This window comes from Aedes albopictus, chromosome 2, assembly GCF_035046485.1.
Source record: "Aedes albopictus strain Foshan chromosome 2, AalbF5, whole genome shotgun sequence".
NCBI lineage: Eukaryota > Metazoa > Arthropoda > Insecta > Diptera > Culicidae > Aedes > Aedes albopictus.
Window position 1 is genome coordinate 162,834,002 of NC_085137.1, and position 17,458 is coordinate 162,851,459.

General features: G+C 38.6%; 1 protein-coding gene and 1 long non-coding RNA gene across 2 annotated transcripts in view; one reads left to right on the top strand and one right to left on the bottom strand.

Annotated features, from left to right (window-relative positions):
• The window catches only part of LOC115258558 (histone demethylase UTY), a 256,602-nt gene that overhangs the window by 17,330 nt on the left and 221,814 nt on the right, over positions 1-17,458 (top strand). The window lies entirely within an intron of this gene.
• Positions 2,461-11,472, bottom strand: LOC134287779 (uncharacterized). Its single transcript, XR_009997534.1, has 2 exons — positions 3,206-11,472; positions 2,461-3,124 (listed from the first exon to the last, which is right to left on the bottom strand). It is a non-coding gene; the product is annotated as an uncharacterized LOC134287779 (long non-coding RNA).

The following is a 17,458-nucleotide window of genomic DNA, read 5'->3' on the forward strand; positions in this document are numbered from 1 at the left end:
CTCATTCAAAAGATAATAAGTCAAAGAAACTTTGAACATAATTTTGGTGAATTTTTTCCAAAAATATTAATATGAAAACTTAACCTAAACTTGCAGAATTTTCTAAAAAATGATTTTAAGTTTACGGCAGTGTCGCTGGAAATTGGGTCGACCAAGTTTTAAGATGAGTGTGGTAATATAACCTTATTTCTATTAGCTTTCAACTGCTTTTTACAGAATTTCGCTAAAAAATCCAGAGAAAAAGTTATTAAGTAAATTAACTCTTGGTGTCCTCGGCCAAAAGTTTGGGGTCACCCCTCGAAATGATGCATCGGCCAAAAGTTTGGGGTCACGGTAGTAAAACATGGAAAAAATGATTTGTCGATATCTTTGTCATCTTTAGTTCAATTTTAATTCTTCTTGGCTTATTTGAAACATAATGAATGGTACTTATTGCATAGAAATTGAACCACATATATTTATTAAAACTAATATGCTAAAACTTAACATAAAGTTGCCTTATTTTTTTAAAGGTGGTGAAATGTGTTAACTTTAAATAACATTTTCTTATACAAAAATCATTGAATACGTTTTATTAAATGCACGATACGTAAGTTCAGTATATTATCTTTTAAATAAGCCAAGAAGAATTAAAATTGAACTAAAGATGACAAAGATATCGACAAATCATTTTTCCATGTTTCACTACCGTGACCCCAAACTTTTGGCCGATGCATCATTTCGAGGGGTGACCCCAAACTTTTGGCCGATGACACCAAGAGTTAATTTACTTAATAACTTTTTCTCTGGATTTTTTAGCGAAATTCTGTAAAAAGCAGTTGAAAGCTAATAGAAATTAGGTTATATTACAACACTCATCTTAAAATTTGGTCGACCCAATTTCCAGCGACACTGCCGTAAACTTAAAATCATTTTTTAGAAAATTCTGCAAGTTTAGGTTAAGTTTTCATATTCATATTTTTGGAAAAATTTCACCAAAATCATATTCAAAGTTTCTTTGACTTATTATCTTTTGAATGAGACCCGGGTTTTTGAAATCGGACGCAAATTGGTGGAGATATGGGCCTAAAAAAATGACATGTTTTTCAGGGGGTGACCCCAAACTTTTGACCGGGAGTGTAAATATTTTTTTTTTTATTTACGTGTATTTTAACTTAGAGCTAATTCTACACTTAGATGTAAATAATAAAAAAAAACAAGAAATAAAGCAATGACTGAAATCACGAGTCAACTCATGCATGATTTTTGCGGCGGTGAGTTTGGCGAGTCAAGAATCGCGCGCGAAACAACTCAACCACGAGATTTGAGAATTTGAGTTTTTACCAACACTGTTTTAAACATCAACGAAGCGTTATTGTTTTGTGTATTTGGCAACATTACAAAACGTTCTGTATAAAAACAGTTGGTTTATTGGTTGGGACTCTTATTCAAATCTTCCGGAGTTGTATTAAGGCGAAAGTGGAAGCATTTCCTCACTTTTTGGATTTTGATTTTTTTATTAAATAACGAAGCAATATTTTCAAAATCGGTTTTCGTGCACATGTAGAGTATGGATCAAGGTATCTTCTGAATTTTTTTTGTAGTGGAAAATATTTTTCGTTTTTGCAGAAACCATTTTTGAACAAAATTTTACAAAAACAATGGTTTATGCAAAAATGGAAAACATTTTCCACCTCAAAAAAATTCAGAAGATACCTTGATCCATACTCTACATGTGTACGAAACCCGATTTTGAAAATATTGCTTCGTTATTTAATGAAAAATCAAAACCGAAAAAATGGAAAAATGCTTCCAGTTTCGTCTTAAAGTGCAAAAAAAAGTAACCCAAATAATTTCACAGTACAGAGATAGATAACTGTAAAGTATTTGTGTTGTTGCTATATATCCGACTTAAAGTTTGTTTTGACAATAATGTTTGCATTCGACGAGCCGTGTTGGTATACCATCAGTTTCTTTATTACAGCTTCTAGCTGTAATGATATAGCAGAACAGCCTTCAAATCCGCATAATCGTAAACTGTAAGTGTACTATCTCGCATATTGTTCACAACAATATGTTACAATGCCTAAACAATATCACATGTAATACGTCTCTACAGTATGTGGTAGTGTGAGTATATTGTAGTTACCCATTTGGCATATTGTAATGGGCCAAATCACAATATGGTGAATAGGCGGTTAAGTTAGGTTACAATAAAAAATCAGCATTTTTCTCGAACAAATTTTTCGCAAAACTGTATGTCATAGTGTAGACATATTATCCATTTTTTGCACGGTCAATTGTACGCCAAATTGTTTCAAAGCTGTTAAACCATAAATTTGAAAGATATTTTTAACAATGCAAGATGCAGGTCATGTATTGTACTATAAGTTAAAATGAACAGTATACTGTATTGTTAGAATCTGTTTCACTTATATATTTAACTTTCTTCATGTAAAATAAGAACAAACAAATTACGGCTATCTACCAAACTTTAGTTATTTATTTCTCGAATTTCAGTTACAAAAGCTTTCAAGCATAGATTTAAAAGAAAGTGCAATTATCGCTCCTCACGCGGTCTTTTGGTTCAGATAGTCAACCAAGTACGTAGGATGTTGGACCACTGTGCTGTCGTGAGCAGCATAGTTGTCCCATGTTCATATATGAGAATCCATATTAGAATGGGAAACTATGCTGCACACGGCAGTGTGTGCCTCCGACTGTAAATTTGTCTCCGGAACTAAGAAAGAGATCCTATTTTTGTACCCTTACACTAGATCTTTCTTCTTGCATGTTTTGTTTCTTAATTTTCCAAGGAGGCGGATATTCGGTGGCGGTAATCCTTTCCACCTATCGCAGGATCACAGCAGGACAGATGGCCGGGCATATTTAATTATCGGCAAATGCTTCTCACTTTGCTTTCACATCTTCCCATCCGACGACCAGTAACTGATGGAATAAACTGGACCTGGCATAGGAACTGATCCGTACGTGCCCAGTGTCGTTTCACTGAAAATGCGATTGATAACTGCCATGCCATCAATCATTATTGTCTTGCGGTGATGTCTCAATGCCGTGGGTGTTGGGGTACACTTTAATTAGTCGGATCTCCTTAAGCTGTTGATCCTAACCGAGGGAGATACTGCTGCGCAATAAAAAAAAAGTTGAAATTAGAAAACGTAGCGGGAATTGTTGTTAGAAGGGATTGGAATTTTCGTTGGCTTACCTGTGAATGCTTGCACACTCTAGTTGAAAACTCCGGAAACCGCCTGTTCATCATAACCATCGCTGCTAGGTCGCAATCCGGACCGCGATACCATTCCATTTGGTGTACCTAATGAACCGGGTGTGGGACATCTGCGGGGAGATTTTTTGATCATGCTGGATCGGCTGAATCTGCTTGTGGGTTGATGGAACTCCGTTGCGCTGGTGGACGGTGGTAAATAAAAACAGCTCCGATCGGGTTCCACCGCTGCGATGTGTGAGCGAAGAGCGTCAAAATTAACGTTCCTGATTGCCGAACGGAAAATCAGTTTTTTTTCGGCGTTCGTTAGCGAAAGTTTGAGCATTTAGCACGCGAGAACAAACCACCATGACAACAAAGTGCACAAGAAAAACTAAACTGCCTCTAATTTTTTTTTTCGGTCAATATTGAATCCAAAACAAATACAACTATATGCAACAGTTTGACAAATTGTTGAAACATTGTTCCACACAGTGGAACGAGCGTGTGTAAGTATTAGCTGCAAATATTCAAACCAACCTTCTGACATAGAGTAAGGCTTTAATTCAACCATTTATCACAAGTTTATGTATCCATATCAGTTTACATAAACTGAACAGTATAACATAGTGTTACAATCTGGTATGAACTTCGTGAGCCGTTTTTTATAATATAAAGCGTTAGGCTTCATATTGTTCAACACAGAGGCAACAATTTGTGATACTTTAACATTACCAGTTGGGAGGCGCTTACTGTTTGGATGTTTTGGCAAACTGTATTTTGCTATGCGGGAAGCGCTGCTGGTTTGTGGATATTTCAGTATTACGAATTGTACTGTATAGTAGCAGCTATTTTGTTACTGAGGACTCCTATTCGATTTGTTTTCACATCTTCCGGGAAATCTCCCGGAGTTGGAATAGAGTGCAGTAAAGGCAAACCCAGTGACAAGTGATTGATTTCTGAAAACATGGTTTGGTAGCTGTATGGTGCTTGTTTTGCAGCCGTGTATTAGCTTATGGTTTATACTTGACAGGTTGGCTTTATTCAGCGTTGATTGCTTCAACTCGATTGTTACACAACAGAAAGCAAATAACTGAAGCTTAAAGCCCTGAAAATGTTAGTTGGGGCTATTCATTCCCATTTTAAACCAGCTTTTTCAATGAAAACTATTTGTTCAACTGATCATATTTACTGTAAATTTAAAAGGAATCCAAATATGTTAAAATATTTGGGGTTTATGGCCGTATTTATGAGTTTTATTGGAACATCTGACCGAAAAGGCGTCAAAACGTTGTAACGTCACGGTAGAATGAGTCTATCACATAATTTTTTTAAATAAAATTGGATACTTTAAGGCGCATTCATCGGATTCAATAAACCCTCATATATAAAAATAAAGCATTTTTAAGGTTTAGGTTAAGAGTGAGGAGCACGCATAATGTGGCACGTTCGGTGTAGTACTAGATTTGTAGTAATGAGCTGAATTTTAGTATGGTGAGAAGGTCAATTCTCCGTTTCTGCAATGAAATGGTGCAAAAAGCGTGGGTATTATGATTCCTTGCCTAATTTGATGCTGTTTGAGCAAAACTTTGGATAACTATGTTGTTTATGTTGCAAGAAAAGGAAAAAACAACAACACTGTTGCCTAAAGTTTTGCTCAATTAGCATCAAATTAGGCAAGGAATCATAATACCCACGCTTTTTGCACCATTTCATTGCAGAAACGAATAATTGACCTTCTCACCATACTAAAATTCAGCTCATTACTACAAATCTAGTACTTCACCGATCTGTCCTATAGCAAGAAAAATTTATTACAATCAAGCGTTCATTTGGTAAATAATCAAATGAAACTGCCAATCTCCAACGAACACCAGATCAGTACTCGATAATCTTTTCTGCATGCACCTACATCTAAGGCTAGCGAAACGGGTGGAAAACAGCCATAATGAGGTCAATAATCATTTGAAGAACACGCAGAAAAGCGGCATTCAATTCAATTTCCGGTTCTCCGCTTTGCAAATTGCAATGATTTTTAATTCGAATGGAGAATTATACATATTTTGCGGTGAAGACTTAAATGGTGCCTCGGCAAAAGACCGACTTCAATTATTGAGCCATTATTGATGTACAGTTTTAATTATCCATCCACTGAATCGCGCCTCCAAAATTCAACCAATGAACGTCTACCTACAGAAGTCGAGAGAAAACCCGAGACCCGGTAACATCGACAAATCCAACTGCAAATGATAATGCCTACGTGCAAAATTCTGACTTCAGAATGGCTGATGCCATACTGCTGCATTGACCCTACCACGCGACTCTTTCGCGTTTGCCATCACAGCCAAACTATCATTCTTGCCAGTTGCAGCGTATTTTCGTTCGACTGTCCTCCTGTCTGACCAGCCACGACAGCCAGACGGCTACCGTTTGTTGACTGGACTGAACTGAATCAACCTGTAGAGCCGACGATGATGCTACATGGGTTGGGTGGTAGCAACGAAGGGGTAATAGGGTGGTACAAGGTAGGAAGGAGGAAAGATTTTATAGTCATCGATTGAATGGTCCTGAAAATCGAAGCATGGCAGATGACAAATCGCAAGGATCTTTTTCCAGTCTGGATAAATCCCAAATAATGATGATTTTACTTTAAGAATGGGCAGACGGAGTTGAGTTCAATCAGTTTGAATGTTTTATTTCTTACTATAAAATAAAATTCACGTTACACATTCCGAAAATAAATCTACGCCCAACGCCGCTCAAAATAGACTCACTCTCCAACAAAGGTCAGTGATACAGAGCCAACCAATAAATGCCGGGCAAACAACGCACTCCATTTGTTCGGTGCTAAACCAGACTGGAATAAGTGACTGGGCTTACCCGACTTTCAATGTTATACCTGAAGATCGCTCTAGCAGCCGAAATTTCGAAACGACTAGTGAACTTTGCCTAAAAGTTTTCGTTCATACAGTACCGACGGACGCCACGGTATGACCCAGTGCATGGGGTTTTCAGACCTTTTTCCTTGCGGAACACTTTTTTGAAATAAGTTTAAAAAATAGAATATAAGTTTATCAATAACGGAGACAAGATCCTTTCCGAAATTTTGGCAAGTTTCGATAACTTATTGTAACCCAAGTAATAACAATTATTTTATTACGGTTCCGAAGTATTTTCCAAATCCTACTAGAGTGTATACTAGTCAACTTAAGTGGAGTGAAATATTTAAACGTGAAATTCAGATTGTGTAAGTGTATTTGAGCAGGTCATGTAGATGTGTTGGTGTGAGTGTAAGTGATTTAAACACCAACGTTAGGAGTGACGTAGCTAAGAAATTTTGTCACGTCATAGGCCGTTTTGCTTCAGGGATCGGGCACAGGCATATACACTGCGTCCTGGCTAACAAGCCATTGTTCCAACTTAAGCGCCATTGATCGCTCCGAGGAGCTCAATCTAGAAGTCCTTCAGAAGTCCATCAAAGGATTCCTTCAATAATTCGTCTAAAAATTACTACAGACACGGATTTCTTCAGAATTTTTCCAGAGATTCCTGCAGAATGTCTCCAGGAATTTGTTTGAAACCCCATCCTTGGATTTCCTGAGGAATTTCTCATGAGATTGTTTCCGTGATTCCTCCTGGGGTTTCTTCAGAAATTCTTCCGGTTATTCCTCCAAGAATTCCTCCAGGAAATCCTCCAAGGATTCTCTCGGGAATTTCGTTAGGGATTCTTTCAGGAACAGTTCCAGGTATTTTTTAATTGCTCCAAGGATTCCTTCAGTAACTCTTTTTGGGATATCTTCAGGATTTCTTCCTGGAGTTCTTTCAGGAATTCCTCATGAATTTATCAAGGAATTGTTTAGAGATTCTCTTAGGAACATCTTCTTGAGATTCCTACCGGAATTCCTCCTGGGGACCTTCCGGAATTCCTCCAGTGATTCCTTCAAGAATTGCTACAGGAATTCTTCCAGAAGTTCCTAAACGAACTCTGTTTGAGATTCCTCCATGTTTTTTGAAAAGAACTCCTTCGATTTCTTTAGTTCTTCCTTTTACGATTTCTTCAGGAATTCCTCCTGCGATTTTTTCAGGAATTCTTTCTGGGATACCTCCAAGAAATTATCCTAGAAAATCCTCTCAAGAACTTTTCAGGAATTCCTGAAGAGATTCCTCCGAAAATACCTCCACAGATTCCTTTGAAAATTCCTACAGGGATTCCTCCAGGAATTCCCCTAGACATACTTCCAGCAACTACTCCACGAACTTCTCCAGGAATTCTTCCAGGGATTCCTGCTGGAATTGCTTCAGTGATTCTTCAAGGAATCTTACAGTATTTCCTTCATGGAGTCCTCCAGGGATTTATCCTAGAATTTCTCCAGGAATTACTGCAGAACTTCCTCGTGGCATTCCTCTAGTTGAATTCCTCCAGACTTTCCATCAGAGTTTTTTTTTCCAGAAATTGCTCTAGGGATTCCGCTTGGGATTCCTCCTGGCATTCCGTCAGGAAATTTTCCAATAGATTCTCCAGGGATTCCTTCAGGAATTCCTCCAAAAATTCCTCCAGGTATTACATCAGGAATTGCTCCAGGAAATCTTCCAGGAATTCCTCCAGGAGTTTCTCCAGAATTAGTTCAGGGATTCCTTCAGGCATATAATCAGGATTTCATCCAGGAATTCACTCACAACTCCTTCAAGAACTCCTGCAGAAACCTCCTCTAGGAATTGCTCCAGGAAACTGCAGGAATTCCTACAGAAATATCTACAGGGAATCCTCCAGGGATTCCTTATTAAATTTCTCAAGGAATTCGTCCAGGCATTTCTCTAGAAATTTTTCAAGGAATTCCTCGAGCCGTTTCTTAACAAATTTCTCTAGAGATTCCTCCCAAAATTTTTCTACGGAATTTTCTACGAATTCATTCAGGAATTCGACCAGGAGTTTTTTTTAGGATTTTCTTTGGCGATTCCTTCTGGGATTCCACCACGGTTGTCGGTTGGCCACCTGCGAATGAATTTCTCTAGGGTTTTATCCAGGAATTCCCTCAGGAATTTCTTCGTGAAATACTCCAGGGATGCCTTCATACATTCTTCCAGGAATTCGTCCAGCAATTTCTCAAGAGATTTCTTCTTAAATTTACCCAGGGAATCCTCCGAAAATTCCTCTAGGGATTTTTTTTACGAATTCATCCAGGGAGTCCTTCAGGAATTTTTCCAGGAATTGCTCCTTGAAATCAACCACGGATTCCTCCAGGGATTAATCCATACATTTTTCTAGAGATTCCTCCAGGAATTCCTCCTACAATGCCTCTAGAACTCTGTCCAGGCTTTCCTCCAGGCTTTTTTTTTCCAGAAAATCATTCATGAATGCCTTCAGAAATTCGTCCAGGAATTTGTCCAGAAATTGCTTTAAAAATTCCTTCAGGTATTCCTCGTGCAATTCATCCAGGCATTCCTCCAGACATTTTCCCAGGAATTCTTCCAAGAGTTTCTCCAGGGATTTCATCAGGGATTTCTCCAAGAATTTATCTAGGGATTTCTGCAGGAGTACAACTATGGAATTCTCTGAGAACTCTTCCAGAGATTCCTTCAAGTATGTATCCAGGAATTTCCCCAGGCGTTCTTCTTGGAATTCCACCATGGATTCCTTTAGAAACAACTCTAGGCGGGATACATCCAAGAATTCCTATAGGGAATCCTCCAAGAATTCACCCAGGAATTCCTACATAAATTCCTCTAGGAAATGATCCAAGATTTTTTCTCCAGGAGATCCCTTCAGGAATTCTTCCAAAGATTCGTCTAAATTCCTCCAAGGAATCCTCCAGGGACTCCTTCAAGGATTTCTTCATGCAATCCTCCAGGTATTCCTGCAGGTATTCCTCCTGGAATTTCTCAAGGGATATTTTCAGATTTTTTTAGAAATTCCTCCCAGAATTGTTCTAGGGATTTCTGCAGCAGTTCATCCATGAGTTTCTCCAGGAATTCTTTCAGGGATTCCTTCAGAAATTCTTCTATGGATTCCTCCAGTGATTCTTCCTGGAATTCTACTACGGATTCCTCCAGAAATTCCTCCAGGGATTCTTTTAGGATTTCGTCCAGGAATTTCTTTCGGGATTCCTGCAGGAATTCGTCCAAGGATTCCGCCAGAAAAATTCTCAGGAAAATCGCCAAAGATTCCTCTAGGGAATTCTCTTGGAATTCCTCCAGGGATTTTTTCTAGGAATTACTCCTGGGATTCTTCCAGGGAGTACTCCAGGAATTGCTCTTGTGATTCCTTCACATATTCCTCTCGGTATATCTTCCAAATATTATCCAGGGACTCCTTCAGAAATTTCAAAAATGATTCCATCATCTTTTGCTGGAATGCACCCAAGATTTTTTGCAAGGATGCTTCAAGGAATCAATGAAGGTTTTTTTAAATTACTACAAAAAAATTCTTGGGGAATTACTGCAGTGGTTCGTATTGGAATTCTCAAAGATAATTTTACTGAGATGCATACATGAGGCAGAAAATTCTCCAAGAAGTCATCCAGAAATGTTTTCTCAATTTTCTCCAAGAGATCCTCTAGGAGTTCATCCACAGATTTATTCCATCCATGTATTCCTTTGAGCAAACCCCCTGCAGCTTTTGCAAAGGAATGCCTTTAGAAATTCGTCATGCGATTCTTTCAGGAATATCCTGAGGTTATGTTTTTTTTTCTCCAGAAACCTCTGAAATGTCTCGAGGGTTTTTTCCAACAATAATTGTTTTGAGCTTATCCTAGGATTCATTCAGGAACTCCACTTGGAAATCATCACCACGCTGATTTGTGTAAAACAGACAGGAGGGCCGAGTTTCATATTCCAATCAACTCAGCTCGACGAACTGAGCAAATGTCTTTTTTGAGATTTTTGACAAAGTGTATCATATTAAATATCTTTGCCATCTGTCAACCGATTTTGGTTCTCTTAGCACCAAATAAAAGCTACCATACTACTTCGTAGCTAATTTAATCGACTTATTAAGAGATATTAGACAAAGTGTATCTCGATGATTTTCTTATCCTTTTGTCAATCGATTCAAGATCTTTTGGCAGTTAACGAAATATACAATACTCCAGAATATATGAACTATTTTTTAAGAATTCTATACAAGATTCTAGGAGATGCCTGGCATTTCTGGCAGTTTAGTCCATGGTCCATGATGCTATTTTGGAAACCAATCCACTAGATGTCAAATCCACAATATTTTCTAGAATGACCAAAAGGCACTGTGAGACACAATCAAACAACGGTGTTATCTTCTCCAAAGTTTATTCCAGAATGATCAGTAGTTCGGTGGTCATTGTCATTCATCTTAGTCAATACCTACATTGATTTAACTTACACTAAGGACTACTACAGGCACAATCACACAAAATAAATATGTTAAATACGAAAAATACAACAATAATTCTAATAAGTGTAAGAAGGGTTCTGTTCACCATAGGTGGAATAAATCGGGTTTTTCTTTATCGGTGATTTACTTCTTTTTATCAATTTCGCTACTTGGTCTTCTCTGACCCAACGCCAACCATTTGGAAGATAAACAAATGGATTGGTGCACCATCGATCGGAGGTGTATTCGATGCCGCGGTCGTTTGTTTAATGACGACGATGTAACAAAACCAACAAAACAGACAGATAGATAGATAGATAGATAAGCAACCTCACGTACGTAAGTCAGTCAGACATCTTCGACCAAAGAAGAACCAAACTAAGAAATCGAAAAGTGAAGGTAAATCGTTTTCAGAACAAACGTGAGTCATTCTGCGGCTGCACCCGTCGTCGCAACGACAGCCGGCCGGGGTCCAATCTCCGAAAGAGAAACGACAAACAACGACGACGACGAACCTGGTCAGCCAGCGCTGACTGACTGCAACGACGAGACGAAGCGAGTAGTAGTAACTTTAACTTTTTTGTATGTTGCTTATGGGTTTCGTTGCGTCTGGCGTGGTAGATAAGTGTCGTTGACCTCTCCTCCGGCTCGGTTATCGAAACAAGTTGGAGACGAACGAGTCACCACCAGAGGTTGGATTGGATGGGCTTTGTCTTGAGATAGCTGCGGTAGAACAATTGAGTAATGTTAGGAATAGTTGGTCTATGAAATAGTCTTTCTCGTTATATTACGTTCTCGCTGGATCTGGACCCCCTTTTTTGCATGTTTGGTACCATGGGCGTAGCCAAAGGGGGGCAGGGGCAGGGTTCCGATAGTGATTGTTTTAGGGTTTGTTCCAAGAAATGCTTCAAAGATTCCTCCCACGATTCCTTCAGAAATTTTCACAGATACTCCTGCAAGAATGCATCGACGAATTCCTCCTGGATATTTTTCATAGTTTCTCTACGATTTTTTTCAGCGATTCCTCCAAGGATTCTACTAGTATTCCTCCAGGAATTGCTTCAGGGACTCCTGGGATTGCATCAGGAATTCTTTTTGGGATACCTCCAGAAATTCATGCAGGCATTCCTCCAGGAATTAATCAAAGAATTCCCTAATAAATTATGTCAGCAGTTCATCAAGGAATTTTTCCAAGAATCCTTCAGCAATTCTTCCAGGATTTTCTCTAGGAATACTTTTTGGAATTTTTCCAGGAATTCCTACAAGAATTCTTCCAGATCTTCCTCCAGGAAATGCTGCAAGGATTCCTCTGGGAATTCCGCCAAAAATTCCTCCAGGAACTTCTTCAGAGATTTTTCTAGGGATTTCCCCACGAATTTCTCCAATGATTCTCCAGGGATTCCTTCAGAAATTTCTTTGAGGATTTCTCCAGGAATTCCTCCAGAAATTTCTCTAAAAATTCTTCCAGGAATTTCTCAGGGGATTTTTTCAGAAATTTCTCCCAGGGTTACTCTAGAGATTGTCCCAGAAATTTATTCACTAATTTTAGTATGGATTCCTCCAGCAATTCCCAAAGGCATTCTCCCATGATTTCATTCAGGAATTTCTCCAGGGGAAATTCTCGAGGAATTACCCCAAGAATTTCTTCAGGAATTCCTCCAGGAATTTCTCTAGGAATTTATCCAGGAATTGCTCCTGGACATCGTTCAAAAAATATGACAGCAAATCCAGGATTTTCTTCAGAAAATTTTCTGGGGATTTTTTCAGAAATTCTTCCAGGAAATTCTACAAGAATATCCTGAAGATTTTTTTAGGGATTTTTCCTGGCATTTCTCCAGGAATTTCTCCTGAGATTTCTTCATTTATTGCTTCCGGTATTCATCCAGGGATTTCTTCACGAACTTTTTCAGGGATTTTCCCAGGGATTCCTCCAGGAAATCCTTCGAAGATTCCTCAAGGAAATCCTCTAGGGATTTCTTCAGAAAATATTTCAGGAAATTCTCCAGGAATACCCTCAGGATTTGTTTAGAAAATTCCCCTGGAGATTCCTCTAGAAATTCATCCAGTAGTTCTTTCTAAAATTCCTCTAGAGATTCCACCAGGAATTACCTCATGGATTCCTCCAGCAATTTCCACAGGAATTCCTCCAGAATTTTATCAGAAATTTCAGAAACTCCTCCAGGAATTACCCCAAAATTTTTTTTTTCAGGAATTTCTTCAAATATTTCTCTAGGAATTGCTCCTGGTCATCCTTCAAAAATTATGTCAGCAATTCCTCTAGGGATTACTCCAGGTATTTCTCCAGGAATTTCTCCTGAGATTCCATCAGGAATGGCTTCAGGGATTCCTCCAGAAATTTCTAGAAGGATTTTTCCAAGCATTTCCACAAGAAATCATTCGAAGATTCCTCCAGAAGTTCTTCCAAGGATTCTTCCAGAAAATCCTCTAGGAATACCTTCAGAAATTCTTCCAGGAAATTCTCCAGGAATACCGTGATTTCGGGTGAAATTGATCACTTTTCAGAGTTTTTGGCTTCTAATTTCTAATAATTATCGATATGATCAAATTCAATGCTTTAAAACAAGTACTACCACGAGTTTCATCAGTCGACGAAGTTTAAACTTTTACTGCAAATCGTTTTATTGCAATAAATATCATTTAAAATAAAATCATTTAAAATTTTCCATCTGAATTAACCACCCCAGAATGCGAAAAGCTTTGTAAAACTTATACAAGTTTGTTAAATTCTAAATAATTTAAGTTTAAAGTTTAATAAATCTAAAGAAAACGCCTAAAAGTATCCAATTTTTATACTAAACGATTCATTACTCTAGCAAAAGTAAAATTTTATGCATAAATATCAATAGTTATAGAACTTTGATAACGAAATCGGGTTTAGCGAACACTTGGCAGCTATAAACATTCATTCGAATATTAATTCCATGTGCGATACAGCTACGGTAACAAAAGTTTGAAAGTGTCTTTGAAATTCGCCAAACACGCAGTTTCGGAAAATATTAAATTTAATACAGAAATATGTGGCTAATTAGCTGTAAAACATGTAAACTCATCATTCAATAACCCTTGAGCCAGATGATGGTAATTTTCTACAAATTGTTTCAACTTCAAAGCTTTATTTCTGACAAATAAAAATTACCCTCACGTCGATCAATTTCACCCCATCGATCAATTTCACCCGAAATCAAGGTATTTCCAGGATTTTTTCAGGGATTTCTCCAGATATTCTTCTAGAAATTTCTCTAGAGATTCCTCCAAGGATTTCTCGACAAATTTCTTCAAGGATTCCCCCATGGATTCTTTCAGGAATTCATTCGGGGATTTCTCTAGGGATTTATTTTTCAGAAATTGGAAAATAATAGAAATAGAAATCTCCCAGAATTCCTCTGGAGATTTCTTAAAAAAAAAAATAATCCAGTAATTCTTTCAAGATTTCCTCTTTCTCTTCCTGAGATCTCTAGGAATTCCTCCAGGCATTCCTCCAGGATTTCATCCAGGAATTTCTCCAGGAACTTCTCCAGGAACCTCTCCAGGAATTACCCCAAGACTTTCTTCAGGATTTCCTCCAGGAATTGCTTCTGGACATCCTTCAGAAATTATATCAGCAATTCCTTCAGGAATTTCTCCAGGAAATCCTCTATGGATTTCTTAGGAGATTCTTCTAGGAAATGCTCCAGAAATACTTTCAGGTTTTTTTCAGGGATTCCCCCACGTATATCTCCAGGGATATTCCCAGAGATTCCTCCAGAAACTCCTCCAAGGGTTCTTCCAGAAAATCCTCCTGGAATTTCTCAAGGGATTTTTTCATAAATTTCTTCAGCAATTCCTCCCAGAATTCCTCTGGAGATTTCTTCAGGAATTCTTCCAGGGATTGCTCCAAGAAATTGCTCCAAGAATTCCGGCTGGGTCTTATCCAAGTATTCCTCCAGGAATTACGCCCGGAGTTTGTTCAGAAGTTTCTCCAGGCATTCCTTTAGGATTCTCGCTAGAGATTTTCTCAGTATTGCTCCAACGATTCCTCCATGAATCCCTTCTGGGAATCCTCCAAGAATTCCCCCAAGGAATCCTCCAGAAGTTTATGTAGGATTTCTTCTAGGATTTTTCCATGAGATCTCTTCAGAAATTTCTCTGGGTATTCCTCCCATAATTTATATAGGAATTTCGCCGGGAATTCCTCCAGGGATTCTACAGGGCTTCTTCCAGGTTTTTCTTCAAGGATTTATCCAGGAAGTCTTCCAGGGATTTCTCTGGGAATTCCTCAAGTGATTTCTTCAAAAATTCCTCTCAAGTTCTCTTCAAAAATTCATTCAGGAGTTCCTTCAAATATTTCAGAAATCCTTCAAACATCTTTTCAGGAATGTACCCAAGAACTTTTTCAGGATTACGTGATGTTTTTTTTTTAAATTAATTCAAGAATTTATGGAGGAATTCCTCCAGCGAATAATATTGGAAATATTGGAAGATAATTGAAAAGGGATGCATAGAGGAATCAGGGAATTCTAGGTTAGTCTTCAAAAAAGTTTGTAATTTTCAATAGATTTCAGCTATAATTTCCTATGAATATTTTGTAGACTCTAACAATATAAAAATCAGAGCAAAATAATGCACCAGTGTGTGATTAAAAACCATTAATCTTCCAGAAATTGGCCACCACTACCAGCATCACATTGATTTGAGTACATCAGGCGACCTTTTTTAACGTACTGAACAAAATATAACAGCGTGAGAGCTGAAGGATTAAATAATGCTTTAAGAATATAATTTAATATACTCAATTTCATCGTGTTGCGTTTAGTTATAAAAGCTAGTAGGTACAAATTTGCTAAGGGTGCTTGACCCCCCCCCATCCCTGACCGAAAAGCTGGCTACGCCCTTGTTTGGCCCAAATGGAGGAGAACGTGTCTCTAGAACCGTTCCACTGATACTGGGAGTGACGGGTTTGATTTCGAGCGGTTCAGAAACTTTTTTAAATGCAAACTTACTTGACTACGGACAGAGGAAGCTCTCAGTTAACAACTGTGGAAGTTCTCATAAGGACTGTTCATTAAAGAAAGTGGACACCTGTTTTTCAATAGAAAATATGTATTTCCGAACAAATCCATAAGTTTATCTATATATATAAAAATGGATTTCTGTCTGTCTGTCTGTCTGTCTGTCTGTCTGTCTGTCTGTCTGACCGCTATGGATTCGGAAACTACTGGACCGATCGGTGTGAAATTTTGTATGTGGGTATTTATGGGGCCGGGGAAGGTTCTTAGCTTGGTGCGGGACCTCTCCGGTCTCTGGAACGGGGGGCTCCCATACAGATGACTTCGCCGGGGACGTCCCTATGGAGCTGCATGTCAAAAAACACAGTAGGCAGGCAGTACGACGTTTGCCGGGACAGCTAGTTTTTTATAAATGACAATCAACATACATGTGGCCAAATTCACGTGAGTTTGAACATTTACTTCGCTTTTCGGAAGAACGCTCGGACTTTCCTCTTGATACCTCTCATTAGATATTGCACAACTTTCTCCGTAGCTTTTCGTTGTGCCGCAGGCCAAATTTTTTTTGAATCAATCAACAGAGCTTGCTTCTCTTCCATCTTTCTTAAGATGCCGCTTAATTATTGTCCAGTATCTTTCCACAGGACGCTGTTCAGAGAAGTTTTGTGGATTTTACCATTTTTCGACAAAATCGACTTTTTCCGTCTTAAACATCTCTAGTGTAGAAGAAGCGTAATAAGCGGATGCCAGATCCGCCTAAAACAAAAGAGGATCCGTATGTTTTCGGTAGATAAGTAGAAGTCGATTTTTGATGCATTCCTTTCTGTTATTTCCACCGTTGATTGTTCCCGTTGTGAAATACGAAGAACTCTTTAAGACACATGAACAATTGGCTTGCCACACTAAAAACTTTTTCCCAAATTTTTCGGTTCTGATGTACCCTACATCATCCGGCACATCTGTCCCCTGCTTAGCGTTAAAAAAATTGCGGTCCCGGAAGTGTATTAGTAAGCAAATTCTCGAAACGACAACTTTTTGGAACACCATTTGTGCAGAATTAATCTGCTAGTCGCAAAGCTAATACGACCTATCGCTCGAAATTTCTTACTTTTTCCGTTTTCTTTGAATGTGTTGCCGAAGTGAACAATGTTTTTACACACTGAGCAAAAATTCACAATTTTTTGTTTAGTTTTAACTCTAAACTATTGGTAAACAAATGTCCACTTTCTTTAATGAACAGTCCTTAGAACACTAAGCTGAGAAGCATGCATTGTCCCAGTGTGGATGTTACGCCAATGCAGAACCCCCAGCTTCCCGGGAGGTAAACCAATTTTCCTGGGTTAGTAAGTTGGTGTCAGGCCCTACAAGTCAGACGTAAACCTATAAACAGCGAAGAGTCTACTATAACAGAACTGACACCAATAAGGCACTGTCCATAAACTACGTAGTCTCAATTTTGGTCATCTCGTCCCCCGCTTCCCCTTCGTAGACCATTGTTCATACCAAAATTTGAAAATTTGTATGGAGCGTAGACTTTGACCAGACCACCCCTGCCGGTCTGTCAACTTCGGGAGCACCCACATACTCGCCAATCTATTGAAGGATCGCGGGTTTGACATCGTAGCGCTGTGTTGGACAGGATCCAGGGTTTGAAAGTTTATAGGTAATCATACCATCTGTAAGACCGTGTAGTACTTCCAGGAATTCCTTCTGGAGGTTTTTAAAGTATTTCTCTTATAGTTCTTCCAGGGATTTCAATTGAGGTTGCTCCAGGGGTCTCTAGACGTTTCCTACTCACTCCTAATTCTTCCAGCAAGCATTCAGGTACTCGAGACATTCCTAAAACGCTCTGTCGGTCTATTCTGTTCTATATTTTTCATATCTACACCAGAATCATAGCAACTG